Source organism: Petaurus breviceps, unplaced genomic scaffold (assembly GCF_028583685.1).
Source record: "Petaurus breviceps papuanus isolate PSGF00001 unplaced genomic scaffold, PetGlider_PUasm1.0 221, whole genome shotgun sequence".
NCBI classification, from domain to species: Eukaryota; Metazoa; Chordata; class Mammalia; order Diprotodontia; family Petauridae; genus Petaurus; species Petaurus breviceps.
Genome location: NW_027185877.1, coordinates 3,223,477 through 3,240,711, shown reverse-complemented (window position 1 = coordinate 3,240,711; position 17,235 = coordinate 3,223,477). Strand labels below are relative to the sequence as shown.

Below are 17,235 nucleotides of genomic sequence, written 5' to 3'. Positions count from 1 at the left end.
TAGAGAGCATTATAAAATGCAAAATACGTAATTTTGATTACATTTAAGAAAAGCTTCTGTACAAACAAAGTCAATGTATCCAAGATTAAGAAGGAAGTGGGAAATCAGAAAAGAATTTTTACAACCTATGTCTCTGATAAAGGACTCATTTCTAAAATATATGGAGAACTGAGTCAAATCTATAAGAATACAAGTCATTCCCCAATTGATAAATGGTCAAAGGATATGAACAGGCAGCTTTCAGAGAAAGAAATTAAAGATATTTATAAGCATATGAAAAAATGCTCTAAATCACTATTGATTAGAGAAATGCAAATCAAAACAACTCTGAGGTACCACATCTTGCCAGTCAGACTGGCTAAGATAACAAAACAGGAAAATGACAAATGCTGGAGAGGATGTGGAAAAATTGGAACACTCATTGTTGATGGAGTTGTGAACTGATCCAACCATTCTGGAGAGCAATCTGGAATTATGCCCATGGGGCTATAAATAATTTCACACCCTTTGACCCAGCAATACCATTTTTAGGGTTGTATCCCAAAGAGATCATAGAAGTAGGAGGAAAACCATATGTACAAAAATATTTATAGCAGCTCTTTCTGTGGTGGCAAAGAATTGGAAATTAATGGGGTGCCCATCAATTGGGGAATGGCTGAACAAGTTGTGGGATATGTATGTAATGGAATACTATTGTGCCATAAGAAACGAGGAGCAAGTGGACTTCATATTTACCTGGAGAGGCTTATACAAACTAATGCTGAGTGAGAAGAGTAGAGCCAGGAGAAATTTGTACACAATTACAGACACAACATATGTGTGATGACCAACCTTGATAGACTGGACTCTTTTCAGCAATGCAGGGTTATAAGTCAATCCCAAAAGACTCATGATGGAGAGAGATGTCTACATCCAGAGAAAGAACTAGAAAGAACTAAATTTTAATCCAGATTGAAGCAAACTACCGGATCCTTTTCTTTTTCTTGTTTGGTTTTGTTTCCTCTTTCCCATTTTTCATTCCATCTGATACAATCGTCTTTATAACCTGCCTAAATGTCTAATGTGAAAGTATTTGCAGATCCTATACTTGATTGTATGCTGTCACGGGGGGGGAAGGGGGAGAAAATTTGGAACTCAAGGAATTGTGGAATTGAATCTTATAAACCAAAAGTAAACAAATTAATAAAGACCAAATTTTTTTTTAAAAAATGAAAAAATAAACATTTATTTAAAAAAAATTTTGAGATCCAAAGTCTCTCCCTTTCTTTTCTTCCCTCTTTAGAAGTCATGCAATTTGATATATATTATATATGTGATATCATGAAAAACATTTCCATATTAGCTATGTTGCAATAGAAAACAGATCAAAAATGAAAGAAAAAGAAAGTAAAAGTATGCTTTGATTTGCAGACTCCATCAGTTCTTTATCTGGATGTGGATAACATTTTTTATCATGAATCCTTCAGGAATTGTCTTGGATCACCGTATTGCTAAAATAGCTAAGTCATTCAGTCGACCATCAGACAATATTGTTGTTAATGTGTACAACATTCTCCTGGTTCTGCTCACTTCATTTTGGATCAGTTCATGTAAGTCTTGCCAGGTTTCTCTGGAAACCATCCTGCTCCTTAGTTTTTATAGCACAAGTTATTCCATCACAATCATATACCACAATTTGTTTAGCCATTCCCCAGTTGATGGGCATCCCCTCTTTCCAATTCTTTCCCACCAGAAAAAGGGCTGCTATAAATACATTTGCACATATACGTCCTTTTCCTTTGATCTCTTTTGGATACACAGCTAGTAGTGGTATTGCTGGGTCAAAGGGTATGAACAGTTTAATTGTCCCAAATTGCTTTAAAGAATGGTTGAAATCAGTTCACAATTCCAACAGTACATGAGTGTCCCATTTTTTCCACATACTCCCTTCACTCATGTCATTTTCCTTTGCTGATTAGCCAATCTGATAGGTGTGCAGTGGTACCACCGAGTTGCCTTAATTTGCATTTCTCTAATCAATAATGATTTAGAACTTTTTTTTTTGAAGGGGAGAAGGTAGGGCAATTGGGGTTAAGTGACTTGCCCCAGGTCACACGGCTAATTTTTTTGTTAAGTGTCTGAGGCTAAATTTGAACTCAGGTCCTCCTGACTCCAGGACCAGTGCTCTATTCACTGCACCACCTAGCTGCCCCTAGACCATTTTTTAAATATGATAATAGACAGCTTTGATTTTTTTCTTCTGAAAGCTGCCTGTTCATATCTTTTGACTATTTCTCAACTGGGGAATGACTCATATTCATAAATTTGACTGAGTTCTCTACATGTTTGAGAAACAAGGCCTTTATCAGAGAAACATTGTAAAAATAACCCCCTCCCGTTTCCTACTTTCCTTCTAAATTTTGGTAACATTGGTTTTGTTTGTGCAGAAACCTTTTAATGTAATCAAAATTATCCATTTTAAATCCTATAATGCTCTCTTCTTGTTTAGTCATTAAATTCTTCCCTTTTCCCTAGAACTGACAAGTAAAATCTTCCACATTCATCTAATCTGCTTATGGTATCACCCTTTATGTTTAAATCATGTACTCATTTTGACTGTATCTTGGTATAGAATGTGAGATGTTGTCCTATACCTACTTTTTGCCAAACCGCTTCAGAGTTTTCCCAGCACTTTTTGTCAAATTCTGAGTTTTTGTCCCAAAAGCTTGGATATCTGAGTTTATCAAACATTAGGTTATTATGTTTATTTACTATGACTGTATAACTAATCTATTCCACTGACCTGCCATTCTACTTCTTAACCAATACCAGATTGTTTTGATTACCATTTTGTAATTAACAGAGTTTGAGAACTGGTCTTGTGAGGCCCACCTTCTTTTACATTTTTTTCCACTGATATGCTTGACCTTTTGCTCTTTCAGATGAATTGTTATTTTTTCTAGCCCTATGAAATAATTTTTGATATTCTGATGTAGCACTGAATAAATGAATTAGGTAGGATTGTCATTTTTATTATATTGGTTCAGCCTCCTCAAGAGCAATGAATATTTCTCCAATTGTTTGGATCTGACTTGTATGAAAAGAGTTTTGTAATGATGTGTATATAGTTCCTGGTTTGTTTTAGCAGGTAGACTCCCAAGTATTTTATACTGTTTGCAGTTATTTTAAATGGCATCTCTCTATCTCTTCCTGCTGGACTTTGTTGGAAATACATAGAAATGCTGAAGATTTATGAAGGTTTATTTTATATACTGGAACTTTGCTAAAGTTAATTATTTCCACTAGTTTTTTAATTGATTTTCTAAGAATACCATCGTATCTACAAAGAGTGATAGTTTTGTTTCTTCAATGCCTATTCTAATTCTTTCAATTAAGTATGTTCTGTTAATCTGGGCAATTTATATTTTTGTAAACATTTGCCAATTTCAGTGACTGTTAGATTTCCTGGCACAAAGGTCCATTCTTGATTCTCGTGGTTTCCCTTCCCCACCCCCGACCCCGACCCCAGTCCATATACTTTAAAATTTTTGTTATTGTTATCCTTACCCTCCCCAGACAAGTCTTAATTCATTCTCAGCTTAAATATTCCTGACACTATTTTAGAGGACTTAACCTCACCCTTATAATCATCCTCTTTTACCTAGCCTTAGTTACATCTTCTGTACATTTCTTCTTCTTCTTTCTTTAAAAATATCATTTGGTTAATAACTCCCTAAGCATCTGGGTATTCAGGCAAATTTCATTTGTCCTCATTGGAATTTCTTCCCTTTGTGTTTTCAAAGTTTCATTTGTTAACATTTCTCATTTCTCTTTTGAAAGAAAGCATCCATATAACACTGAGGCAATAAATTCACCTAGTTTCAAATTTTGATAATTTGTCATTGAACAGTAACAAAACTTTTAATAAATAGTTATCAAAAAGAAGTTTCTAACATATATTTCTAATTCTTTTGCACACAAAAAAAACTATAGAGCATTGCTGAAGTTATCTTATTTTTTTATAATCTAAAGTAAATAAATACAATTACACATATGCATCGTTAAATGAGATTATATATGGCTAAATTTCAAGAATATATAGAAGACAGTATATATTACCAATGTTAAAATATGGAAAAATCATTTTGTTTCAATTTAAGCAAAAATAAATCTAGTGCTGACTGCCTAACTTTATTATCAGAAAAACTCACAATTTTTTATTTTTGAGGGGAAGGTCAAATAACAGTTACTTCACTAGCTTGGTAAATCCAGATAAACATTTAATTAGGTGACCCTGGGTTCAAGTCAGTCAAATATACACAGAAATTTGAATTAAAGCTTCCTAAAATAGGTATTATGAACAATATTATTTAGCAATGATCATGATTAATAGCTGGACAATTACAAAAATCATTCTAGGGAATATTTTAGTTTGGTAGAAAAGTATACTAACTCCATTATATGTTAATTTTTTACATATTCCATTAATAGCCAAAAAAAACCTAAGGAAATATCCAAAAGTTTTAAGTATCTTAATCTGCAACAATAATTTTCATGGAACAGTAATTGGCAAAACCATAGAGAAAACAATGCCAAAAAAGCAAATAATTTTAATGTTTTTGTATATATTCACTCTATAAAACTATATAATAGTTTTGGAGTCAAACTGACATTTTACAAAGATTTTCATTATAAAGATAGGTATTTAAAATAGTTTTCCGAGGGGTGGGGTTAAGATGGCAGAGTAGAAACAGGACCTCTGCGGGGCTCAGGCTCCCACCACCTCCAATCCATGTAAAAGGGGACTCTGAACAAACTTTGGAGCTACAGAACCCAAAAAACAACACAGAGAAACTAACCTCCCCGCTGAGGACAGCCTGAAAGGCTGGCAGGAATCAGCCAGCGCAGGGCACTGGGAGCCCTGCCCCACACTGAGCTTTTAGCCCCAGGGGAGGCCTGGTGTATGGAGGGACTCCAGATCACCAGCAGCTGTGGCAGTCCAGAATTATCAACACATAGATGCTAAGGACAAAGTGAGAGGTCAGTGCAGTGTGGATTTTGGGACCCAGTAGTTGGGAGTGTTTTTTGGCTTTTGCCCCCAGGGCGAGAAGCCACTGAGAGCAGCAGCTGTGGCAGCTTCAGCTCCAGGCCTGCAGACTGTAGGGGGACCATGCAACCAGTCTGTGGGGTAATCACTCTTGCTTTAACCTGCTTGGATCTAGATTGCGGTCTAGGGTGGAGGTCCTGGGGTGTGTGACCAGCTTGCCAGAGTGTGTGGAGGCTTCAGAGAGGGCAGCCAACTCTGAAACCTCTGGCAGCTGAGAAAACCCCAGCGTTTGGAATGAAGCTCCCTTGTCTGGTGGCAGAGTCCTACTGGGGCAAAAAACCCCAAATGTCAAGTATTTGAGTGGCAACATGACCAGGCAAAGGAAGCATACCAAGCAGAGCAATCCAACATTAGACTCCTATTTTGGGGACAAAAAGGAGCAAAGCATGGAACAGGAGGAAAACAAAAGTCAGAACTCCTGCACCAAAAGCTTCAAAGGAAAATACGAGCTGGTTACAGTCCGTAGAGGAGCTGAAGAAGCAGATAAGAGAAGTGGAGGAAAAATTGGGAAGAGAAATGTGAACAATGCAAGAAAATTACGAAATGAGAGTCAACAGCCTGACTGAGGAAAATAACACCTTAAAAATTAGACTAACTCAAATGGCAAAAGAGGCTCAAAAAGCCAATGAGGAGGAGAATGCGTTAAAAAGCCAAATTTGCCAGATCGAAAAAGAATCTCAAAAGCTCACTGAGGAGAATTACTCCTTCAGAATTAGACTGGAGCAAATGGAAGCTAATGACTTTATGAGAAATCAAGATGCTGTTAAACAGATCCAAATAAATGAAAGAATACAAGACAATGTGAAATATCTCATGGGAAAAACCACTGACCTGGAAAATAGATCCAGGAGAGATAATTTAAAAATTATTGGACTACCTGAAAGCCATGATCAAAGAAAGAACCTAGAAATCATCCTCCAAGAAATTCTCAAGGAAAACTGCCCTGATATTTTAGAACCAGAGGGCAAAATAAAGGTTGAAAGAATCCACGGATCACCTCCTGAAAAAGATCCCAAAAAGAAAACTCCTAGAAATATTATAGCCAGGTTCTGGAATTCCCAGATCAAGGAGAGAATATTACAAGCAGCCAGGAAGAAACAATCTGAATATTGTAGAAACACAATCAGGATAACTCAGAATCTGGCAGCTTCTACACTGAGGGATCAAAGGGCTTGCAATATGATATTCTGGAGGGCAAAGGAGTTGGGATTAAAACCAAAAATCACCTACCCAGCAAACTGAGTATCATGTTTCAGGGGAAAATATGGTCATTCAGTGGAATAGAGGACTTTCAAGCAATTTTTGATGAAAAAGCAGAGCTGAATGAGAATCTGACATTCAGATACAAGAAGCAAGAGAAGCATGAGAAGGTAAACAGGGAAAAGAAATCATAAGGAACTTATCAAAGTTGAACTATTAACCTTCCTACATGGAAAAACGATAATTGTAACTGATGAAACTTTTCTCAGTATGAAAATAGTTGAAGGGAATAGAAATATATATACACATATATGTCTATATCGGACGATATAAGGGCGTATGAATACATATGTGAATGTGTGCATATATGTTTACAGGTATACATAGATAGAAGACACAGGACCAATTTAATAGGAAGGGATGATACTTAAAAGGTGAAATTAAGATGTGAGAGAAGAATATAATGAGAGGAAATGGGGAGAGATAGAATGGGGTAAACTATCTCATATAGAAGAGGTAAGGGAAAATGGTTACAATGGAGGAGAAGAACAGGAAGGCAAAAGGGAATGGGTCAACCTTATTCTCACTGAATTTGCCTCTGGGAGGGAATGACATACGCACTAAATACTTAGGGTATCTCACCCTATGGGAGAGCAGGGGGGAAGGGGATGAGAGAGGGGATGATGGAAGAGAGGGCATGCTGGGGGGGAGGGAAGTTGGAGGCACCCACTTTTGAAAAGGAACAGTAGAGAATAGAACAGGTGGGAGGTGGGATAGGAGGGAGGGAAATATAGTCAGTCTTTTACAATATATCTACCATGGTAATGTTTTGCATTAGCTACACATGTACAACCTATATTGAACTGCTTATCTTCCCAGTAAGGGTGGGTGACAAGGGAGGAACGGAATGAATCTGGAATTTAAAGTTTTAAAATCAAAGGTTTAAATACACACACACACACACACACATATACTATTATTAATATTATTTTACATGTAATTGGGAAATAAGATATACCAGCACTGGGGCATAGAGATTCACTGGAAAAGTCGAAAGGGGTATGGGAGAAAATATGGGAGAGAGCAGATTGGAGGAGGGGATATCCTGTGGGACTGCTATTTTGAGGCAGTGGATAGGGGAAAAAAGGGGAGAAAATTTGTAACTCAAAAACTGGCAGAAATAAATGATGTAAATCAGAAGTTAATATAGCATTTGGAAAATGAAAAAAAATAGTTTTCCATGTTAAAGATACAGATTTATTAAAGCCAGCTTTTATTATCTGGGTGTCTTAAAACTAAATTCCCCATGGGACAAGACCTGTTTTCTGAAAACTAGAATGCAAAATGAAATAAAAGCAGAAATTTAATACATTTTCAAAAACATCTAATATTGCTATCTACTGAAATACATTATCAAATGATGCAATGTAGCTTTGATCTTTTGAGCTGGAAAATTCTTTAAGGATCACTAGTCTAACCCCCTGATTTTTGAAGATGACAAACTGAGGTCTTAAGCAATATTTACCCCAATTCATGAAGTAAATAGCCAGGGGGAAAACCCAGATCTTTACTCCAAATCCGATGCTTTCTTTCCATAACACCTGGATGAAGAAATAGTTTAGTTGGCCAAAGGGAAAAGGCTATCCTTAAAAACAATGATTTGTCAATAATTTCGTTTGCTTCAATTCTGTTCAACAATCATCTAAGTGTCAATTATTTGCAAAGTGCATGCTAGGTTGGTGGGGAAACAAAGACCAAATGAACAAATAGTCCCCGGTCCCTTTCAAGTCTACTGTGGGCAAACAATATTTACACAGAAAAGTAAATACAAGATCCTTTGGGGAGGGAAAGAACACTAGCAACGCAAAGAATCAGGGACGTGGCATCCAAGATCAACTTTGTAGGAAAAGAATTCCCAAAGTCAGGGAAGAGAGAAATGTATTCTCAGCATGTAGGTGAGGTTAGAGTTTAATACATAAAAGAATTGTATAACAAGAAGAAGAGGTAGGCCAACTATACATAGAAAGTGAGGGATAAAAAAGTGAATAGCCCATGGGGGTGCACTGATAGCTGCAAATTATTGAGACCCAAGGAGGTATGCTGTGTCCTCTCTGATTTTCATGATTCCTGCATGGAATCACGTAGGACAATCAATTCAGATTAATTCAAGTACCTTTAAGCATCTTGCCTGGTAATGATTCAAAAAACCCCTTTTCAGAAAAAAATTTTCTTGATTATGTTCTTACTGCTTTATACATAAGGCATTTTAAGGATTACTAAAAAGGTAACAGCTGAGAAAGTTTTCATTCCTACGCCACAGTTTCTATCCAGTCATTTCAGGAATGCAAATGGCAACTCAAGGCAGGTAGGAACATATCTACCCATACAAACGCACAAGGAACAAGCACTGCTTGCAAGCAGAGTTGCAGCATAAGGCAATACAGCTCATTCACCTTTTTCGGGTTAGCCATATAACAATGAAAAGATAAATAGATCAAAATACTAGTAAAGACTGAACACATTTATTTGAAGTGTTTCACAGAGGAAATGTTGTTTAGAAAAAGCCAGACAATTAATAATGATGCAAATATGTGTCAAACCTCAAAATACCGTTTTTCTCCCAAGTTTTCTTCTAAAGAAATATCCAAAATAATTATAAACAATGACATTAACAACTGATTCCACTAATCAGAATACTTTCTATGTCAAAATTAAACTATGGCATTACTAAATTTTAAGAAACCTTTAAAACGTCAATCTCCTTTCATTTTGAGTTTTTCAAAAATGCTGGTTTATGTTTAAGACAGAGGAAAAACATTTACCCGCTTCAGTGATAATTTATTATATTTCCATAGGTTTTGATCTTCTAGGCCAAATTTATGTTGTCCTCAATCATGAAATATGTACTAGATGCATTATAAGATACAGAACACCATATTATTTATAGAATAAAGAAGCTATTCCTAGGAGATTACATCCTTCTCAGGAGACAGCACCACATACCCAATGAGCATCATACAAAAAACAAAAAAAAACTGGAGGTGGAATCAGAGAATCTGGACACTCGGAATACTGGTTCTGCCAGGTTCCTTCTATGGTACTCAGGAAAGCTAGTTAACATCTCTGGGTCTATTTCTTTTTCTGTAATTCCCTAGAGCTGAGCCCTAAGGGTTCTAACTCTAATAATGTATAATACTCCAAAAAATCAAATACAAGGCAATGCTAAACTCCCACATGCCAACTTAGACAAAAGTACAGCAGCTGTGATGAGTACAGACTGGGCAGTCCTGGGAACAGGTGGGGCCTGAGGTATAAATAAGGTACTTGTACACAGAAATGGAACAGATTGTGACAAGTGTGGGGTATCAGAAAACACTTCATTAAAAAGGTAGTATTTGAGCTACTATAGAAGGTAATCTCTTTGAGGACAGGCACTGTTGTGTCTTGTACCTAGCATTTAGTGGGTACTTCATAAATGCTTAATGGATGGTACATTTTGGGTAACAGAGAACTGAAGGTATAGTTAGAAGTGTGGGATTTGAGAAACAGAATGGAGAAAAGTCTGATTTGCCTTCAAGTCTTAGCTCTGCCACTTGCTGTGTAACCTTGGCTGTGCTCTCTCTAGGGGCTCAGTAATTTCTAAAACAAAAAAAAGGGGAAGGGGGAAGTTAGCCTAAAGAATCTCTAAAATCCCTTCCATCACCAAACCCTTTGATCCTAGCATCTGTAAAGTCCCTTTCTAAGCCCAAAGTCCTGTGATTCTAGGTTTGGAGTTAAATATGGATGGAAGCTAGAATCTAGGAAGGAAGGGGTGTGGCAGCAGAAAGAGGATGGAAGACTAGGACCAAATCCTGGAGAGCCTCAAAAGCTGTGTATCAAAAATGTAAAAGATTTGCAAGAGCTCTTCTTCAGTCTCATCAAGAAAGCTGCATGGCTTTAGTAAGAAGAATAATGACAGGAAGTCAGAAAATAGATTGGATCTCTGTGTAGCTAGCTGTGTAAATGAGACTTGAGAAAAGGTAAATGTCTTGCTCAAAGTTTCATTATCTGTAAAATGAGGCTGTTGTTGGCACCACCTAGGCAATGAGTCAACAAATTGTGGTATATACGGATTTAATGAAATATTATGCGATAAGAAATGAATGACAAATTTAGTGGGGGGGGGGGATGGCAGACATACAAATAGATACAGAGGAAAAAAAGTAGAACCAGGAGACCATACATGTTTACAATAATGTAAGACATTCAAAGACAGCTGAATTTGGATTAAATACAATGACCAATACTGCTCTTAGGATTCAGATCATAAAATGTATTTCTTTCTTCCCAGTAAAGTTGTAGGGACTACAGATGGAGAATGTTTGGTTTTGCTCAACTGTTTTTCTTTGTCCCATGAGAAAGGGTGAAAGACTGAGAAATGACCATGTTGTCAAACAAAATGAATTAAGAAAAACTTTAAAAATAAAATAAGGGAGTTAGGTTAGAAATGTCTTCTGAGACTCCTAACTTAAAGAAATTTATAATTCTAAATATAACCAACTTGTTTTATGTCCTTCATGTGTTAAGGTTAAGATCATTATGTACATAGACTAAGTCTAATAGCTCTGTAAAATCTAAATTCCACCTTGGAAATAAATAGCTAAACCAGGAGATTGCAACCTTTCAAAAAAGATTTTGCCAACATGGTAAGCTTCTTTTCTTCTGGTAAGACCATGCAGAGTGGAAAGTGGCAACTTCACTGAAAATAAGACTGGCTAGGCTGTGGGCTGCAAACAAGTCAAAATTTTACTGAATCTATCTTAATGTTAAATATTTAAAATGGCCAAATTGTATATAATTTTGGAACAAGTTATTAAACTAAGGTTTTTTTTTCAACATATATAATTCCAAGACTGGGTGCTTAAGATAATGTTTTCCAAATAAAAAAATCAGGACATATGGACTGACAAAGGACATTTATTTTGCAAAACTTTTTTAAAAGTAAGTATCCTGAAATGGACTGCTCCAGCTTTGAGATAGTTATGACATATGGCTATTCCCACCTATGTGAAAAAAGTTTATTTCTTCCTTGTTTTATTTTTGCTTACTTGTATCTAGACACACAGCAAAAGGACTGTCCACTGCTTCGAGTTATACTTTGGCTACTCCAACTGAGAAAGGATTTAGTTATGCCACTTCAAAGTCAGACCACAAAGCCCTTGCCAAGAAGTCACAGAATCACAGAGCTGTCCAAAAATGGAATGGGCCTGCTTCAGGGAGCAGAGAGCTCCTCTCCACTGGTTTAGGTGAAAACTACTTGAGGACATTCTAGACAGGATTCACAATTTTGGTAGGAGTTAGTCATGATTTCTTGAAAATTCTGTGATTTTCTTTTTAGGAGGAATACACTGGGAAGGGTGCTGATTCTAAATTCAGTGCTGTTTACCACCACCTCCATAGGAAAAAGAATAAGGCGTTTGAACTATGCTACATTAGGGCCAAGGGAGAAAAAATAATTTAATTTTTTTCCAAAAAAATCACTGTATTTTTAATTCAAATAAATTCTATAAATAAAACAAGACAAGCTCAATTTTAAGACTAATTCAAGTTATATTTCAAACTGAAGATGCTTAAGTTCTCAGTTATCTAGATAACCTTGACTATTAAAAGTTTAAAATTCTAAGTTAAATGTATTCTCAGTATGACCTTAATCCCCACAAAATTTTCCTAACTTCGAAATGAATCTAGGTGTGGGGCAGTTATTAAAATAATTTTTAGATGGCACTTCTAATCTAACAATTAAGTAGAAATAATAAGGATTTGTACAGTATATTACTTTCAAAGGACAACTTTATAATTTTAGAAGTTTTCAAAATTTCTTCTCTTGAAAAAATATTTGGAGATTAATAAAATATTCATAAACCTTTGATTTCAATCCCTCAGCTACAGAAGAGACAATATGCTTCCAACACAGTAATTACAACATATTAATATAGAATTTGCAAACTACTGGTTCATAGCTGGCATTTTCCCCAGCTCCCAAAACTCTTTGTGGAACTCCATGACAGCGCATTTGAAAATAAAAAATAATTAGGGGGTTACCAAAGGTTTGTCTGTTATCAAACACTTGAGTAGTTTTCCTTTAACTGACAAGAAGTAAGGAAAGCAACAATTTGTGTATCAGCCTACAGAACTGATAGCATTTTAAATTCCATTTATTTTTAAGATTCAATTCTAGAATTGCCCATGTGTTGATACAAAATTTCAAAAATAAGGCTAACATAATTATATCAATGTGGAAATTTATATGGAAATTTAATTTTAAAAGAGTTAAATGATGACAAAAAAAATTAACTTGGGGAAAGGATGAACAGTTCAGTTAGGACCATTCTTTCTAGCATATAATTAGCATCTGGGCTGGTTTATTTTATCATTACCAGAAAATGGGGGGTGGGGGTGTCGATAACAAGTGCAATAAAAATAACAGCAACAGAAAACTATTATTTTTTAAATCTTTCCAACATGTATGGCAAGATATATACATGTATGGAAAGAGAGAGTCTGATTCATAAATAAACCATTCCTTTAATCTGATTATCTGAGTGTAGACTTTTTAAAATTTGTGGCAAGGCACAAGATATACAATTTTGTCTATGTCTGATAAGAGTTTACACACTAGCAGCAGAAAACATATGTATAAAAATAAAGTATAATACAAAGAAATATGGTATAGGTAGAAACAGAATCACACAAAGATCTAGGGTAGGAAGGATATAGATCACTTCTGGGTGGAGTCATGAGGAGGGGTTTCATGGTGGAGTTGACAAATGAACAGGGCCTTGGAGGACAGTGGGCTTGTTTTGGGAAACAACCAAAGGAAAAATCCAAAAATGAATGATCTTAAGCTAAAGTAGGGAAGCAGAGAAAGGCAGACTGATTTGGTGAAAGTATAACGTAAGAGTGAGGCTAGTGAATGTAAGGTTGCAATGTTCAGATGTTATCCTTTGGAAAGTGATGCTGGAATAGCTGCTGGGCCTGGAGTTAGTTAGGAAGAACTGAGTTTAAATACTATCTCAGACATTCTTAGCTGTGTGATCCTGAGCAAGGCACTTGACGTCTCAGTTTTGTTATCCGTAAATATGATAATAACATCATGTACCTCAAAAGTTTGCATCACATGTGCTAACATTTGTAAAAACACTTTGAAAACCACAAAACAATTTATAAATGCTAGCTCTTATTACAGTGGAAAACTAATGGAGATTCTTGAGTCAAAATGATAAAAATGGTATCTTAGGAAAATTAAACTGGTAGAAGTATGCAGGATGTACTGAGACAGGGAGAACACTTATCAATCTTGGCTATAACCCATGAATGTGGTAAATTGGGATTTCAACTAGGATGGCAGCATTGAAACTAGAAAAAAGGAAGAATACAAAGAAACCTGGCAACTGAGTATTTGAGGTCTCAGGGATTTAAGAAGACTGAGAAAGGTTCAGTATGTTGGTACCATTAATAGAAGTAGGTAATGTAAACTGAAGAGTTGGTACTTTTTGACTTAGGCAAGTAAGAAGGAAGGTGAAAGGATAAACTGGTGAAGTCTATCTTAGACTAGCTGAATTTGAAGTGACTACAGAAGTACTTCCACACAGGTGGAACAAGCAGTTGGAAAAGTAGAAGAGCTCAGCAGAGAGGGTCAGGGTATGCTATGGAAAGCAGAGGGAATGGGGAAGTGGAAGAGATTTCCAAGAGTGTCTGTAAAGAAAAAAGAGAGGGGGTTAAACAAATGACCTAACTGATACCTAGGATCTATGAAATGGTGTAGGAATCACAATTCTTCATTGAGTCACACTATATATAATCACACTAGACAGAAAATTTATGTATGTGTGTATGTATGTATACATATATCACAAAAAGTTATACATCTTTAAATCACTTTAAAATGATATTTATTCCTAAGAGGGAAATACCTAAAATTCCTGCTAGAATTACTGATTTTTCTGGTAAGCAGGAAACATGACATTTCTATTCTGGTGAAGTTTTGGCTAGAAAAATATTTTTAAAAGTTCCACATTCCTTGAAGGCAGGGGTTGTATCTCCAATATATAATACAGTGCCTAACATACAGTATGCACTTAATTAATAATACTTGCTGATTGATATGGATAACAAAATTTCTATTTAAAAATAGCTTTTGTAATTCATAACAAAATAAGAAAGTGCATTAACCTCTCCAAACCTCAGTTTCTTTATCTATAAAATAAGACTGGCCTGGATGATGTCTAAGGTTCCCTTCTTTCAGGTCTAAATCTATGATCCTATTACTTTTTAAAATTAAAGTGCAATTATATAAGCAAAATGTTAGAACAATGGATGCCAATCAGTGGAAATAGGAAATCCTTAACTTTCCATATCAAAGTGAAATCCACAATTTTTTGTTGAGAAAAAAAGAGACCAATACACGAAAACTGATCAATTAAGAATTTAATTAAGAATCCATAAAGAATTTCTGCAGTGTAATATGTTTTGATGGGTCCAGTTGACATAAGTCATTAAATATCAACTATATTCCAGGTCTTTAAAAACTGGATTAGGACTAAAAAAGTCATTCAACTTTTTTCTCATACTTATGATTAGGTCTGTTTTATAACAGGAACTACAGTGGTTGATAAAATATAAGTATCCGAGCTCTCTTAAAGACCTTTCAAACAGCTTTCTTTGTTTCAAACAGTTTTCATTTAGAACCTCCAGATCCTCTATTCTTACTTTTCACTTTTCCAAGCTCGAAGTGCCCGCTTCCCTCACCACAATGGCAAAGTACACTCACTATGTCCAAAAAGGTTGGTAAATAAGAAATACCAATAAAGAAAAACACATGACAGAAATAAGAAGTAACCTTTACTATTTTTTTTTTTGCTTTTTTTGTGGGCAATTAGGGTTAAGTAACTTGCTCAAGGTTACGCGGCTAGTTTTTGTGTGTGGGTGTTAAGTGTCTGAGGCCAGAACCGAACTCAGGTCCTCCTGACACACAGCCTACGCTGTACTCACTGCACCACCTAGCCGCCCCCAACCTTTAATATTTTTAAAAATATAAAACTTCATTAGTCTGAGGGCTGTGAAAATCAGATAATTTAAAGTTCTTAAGCAAAAAAGTTTTTCTAACTAGGACTTCTACTTACATGCTGAGATAAATTATATAAACCAGTTAAAATACATTAAAGTTTACAGAATGTCAAAATTTCAATTCACTAAGTCCAGAATAAAAATCAGTACACTCTTTACAACCAAGCCAAAGTGACTGCTGTAACACTGTGTAGACAGAGGGACTGAAACACTACAAAAATGGAACTAAAAGTCACTAAATATAAATTGTGAGTTTGAACCAATATCGTTACTAACATATCACAAACGACCCCTTTTCTATTCCCATTCAAATATACTGTGGTCACAGTTAAAACAGAGACAAATGAAAAAAAGAAAGTAAAACAACTTAAAATATTAAAATCAACTATAACAAACCAACCCTTCAATGTCTTGAGGTCTGCCCAATTATTTTTGCCTCTTCAAAAACGATATTTCATAATAAAATAAACAGCATGGAAAGACTTATAAAGGCATAAAGTTCTTTTCCCTCAAAATAAATGCAAATTGACAGGCCTGGTCATATTTAGGATTTAGGATTTTAGGATTTCACCTTAATTCATTAATAATTTAATTTCACCTTAAATAGTATACCAATTTACTAAAATGGCCTTTCATTCCTACTATTCTAAGTTTTAAAAAAAACTAGAGTGTAATAAGCTTAACCATAAAACAAACCACAGGCAACTATCATTTTGCTAGTACAAGTTAAAACATCTAAATTTAATGATATGAAGACAGTGATGTCCATCATATTTTGAGTTGCATTTTACCCTACTACTTTGTGAGTAGTTTCAACTCACATAATTAATTTGGTAAACAAAGACTCGCCAAGTTCGATATGAAGCCTGATTCACAATGAAATAAAACTTAAAATGTATGTCTTTCACTTAAACTGAAAACAGTAAAATGGGAAATGTGATCACATATCTCTGTCTAAAATATGAGGCAAACTAATATGCATGAAATCTAAGCCCTAAGTTTCACCACCCACGGACAAGTTTTATCTCCACTGTATTACTCAAAATAAAGCCACAGCCTTCCTCATACCGTATTTCAGTTTTGAGATGTGTAAAGATGCAATAGGTTGTCAACTACAACCACACACTCAAAAATTTGCTTTCCACTCTGATGAACTCTGTGTGGTACCATTCCTTTTTGCCTGTTCAAGGCAAAGTTCCACGTTATCTCTGGATTGCCAATAGTCTCTCCTTATTTGGCTAACATTGAGAGATCCCAATCTGACTCTACTATAAAATTTTTAACATGCACAAATCATCCATTTTGAGCAAAGTTCCTAGCTTCCTTTTCCCCACCTGGGGGGGGGGGGGAAGTTGGCAAAAATCACCTCTCGATAAGTATATCTTAATAAGATCCCTTGTCCCCCCCCTCCCCCCGCCGAGCTGCATTCCCGAACAATTTAATGTCACTGATGGGCAAGTTTCGCTAAAATTAACATAAAGGGGAAGAAAGGGGGAGACTAGGGATGAAAGGTCCCTGACACTGCGGCAAAATCTTCCCGTACCAGCCTCCCCAGTTAAATCTTCCGGTAGGGAGGGGGGGAAGAAGCCCTTAGCTGCCTCCCCCCACCTCCCACCTACCTACTCCATCATCTCCAGCCCTACAAGGAGAAGTGCGAGCAGGCTGGAAGGATTACACCCCTCTGAGCTCCAAGAACCGGAGTCTGGGAGAGGGGCAGAGGCAGGAAATGGCCCTAGGCGGGACGCTCGGGACCCCAAAGCCCGCAGCGGATCCAGGCACTAGGCCGATGCCCACTGAGTGCCCAAGCCCCCGGGTCCCCCCTCCTCCATACACTATCGGACAGT

General features: G+C 36.1%; 1 protein-coding gene across 5 annotated transcripts in view; it reads right to left on the bottom strand.

Moving 5' to 3' along the window:
- Positions 1 to 17,235, bottom strand: part of PPP1R12A (protein phosphatase 1 regulatory subunit 12A) — a 191,109-nt gene that overhangs the window by 173,273 nt on the left and 601 nt on the right. The gene's annotated exons all lie outside the window — the stretch shown is intronic.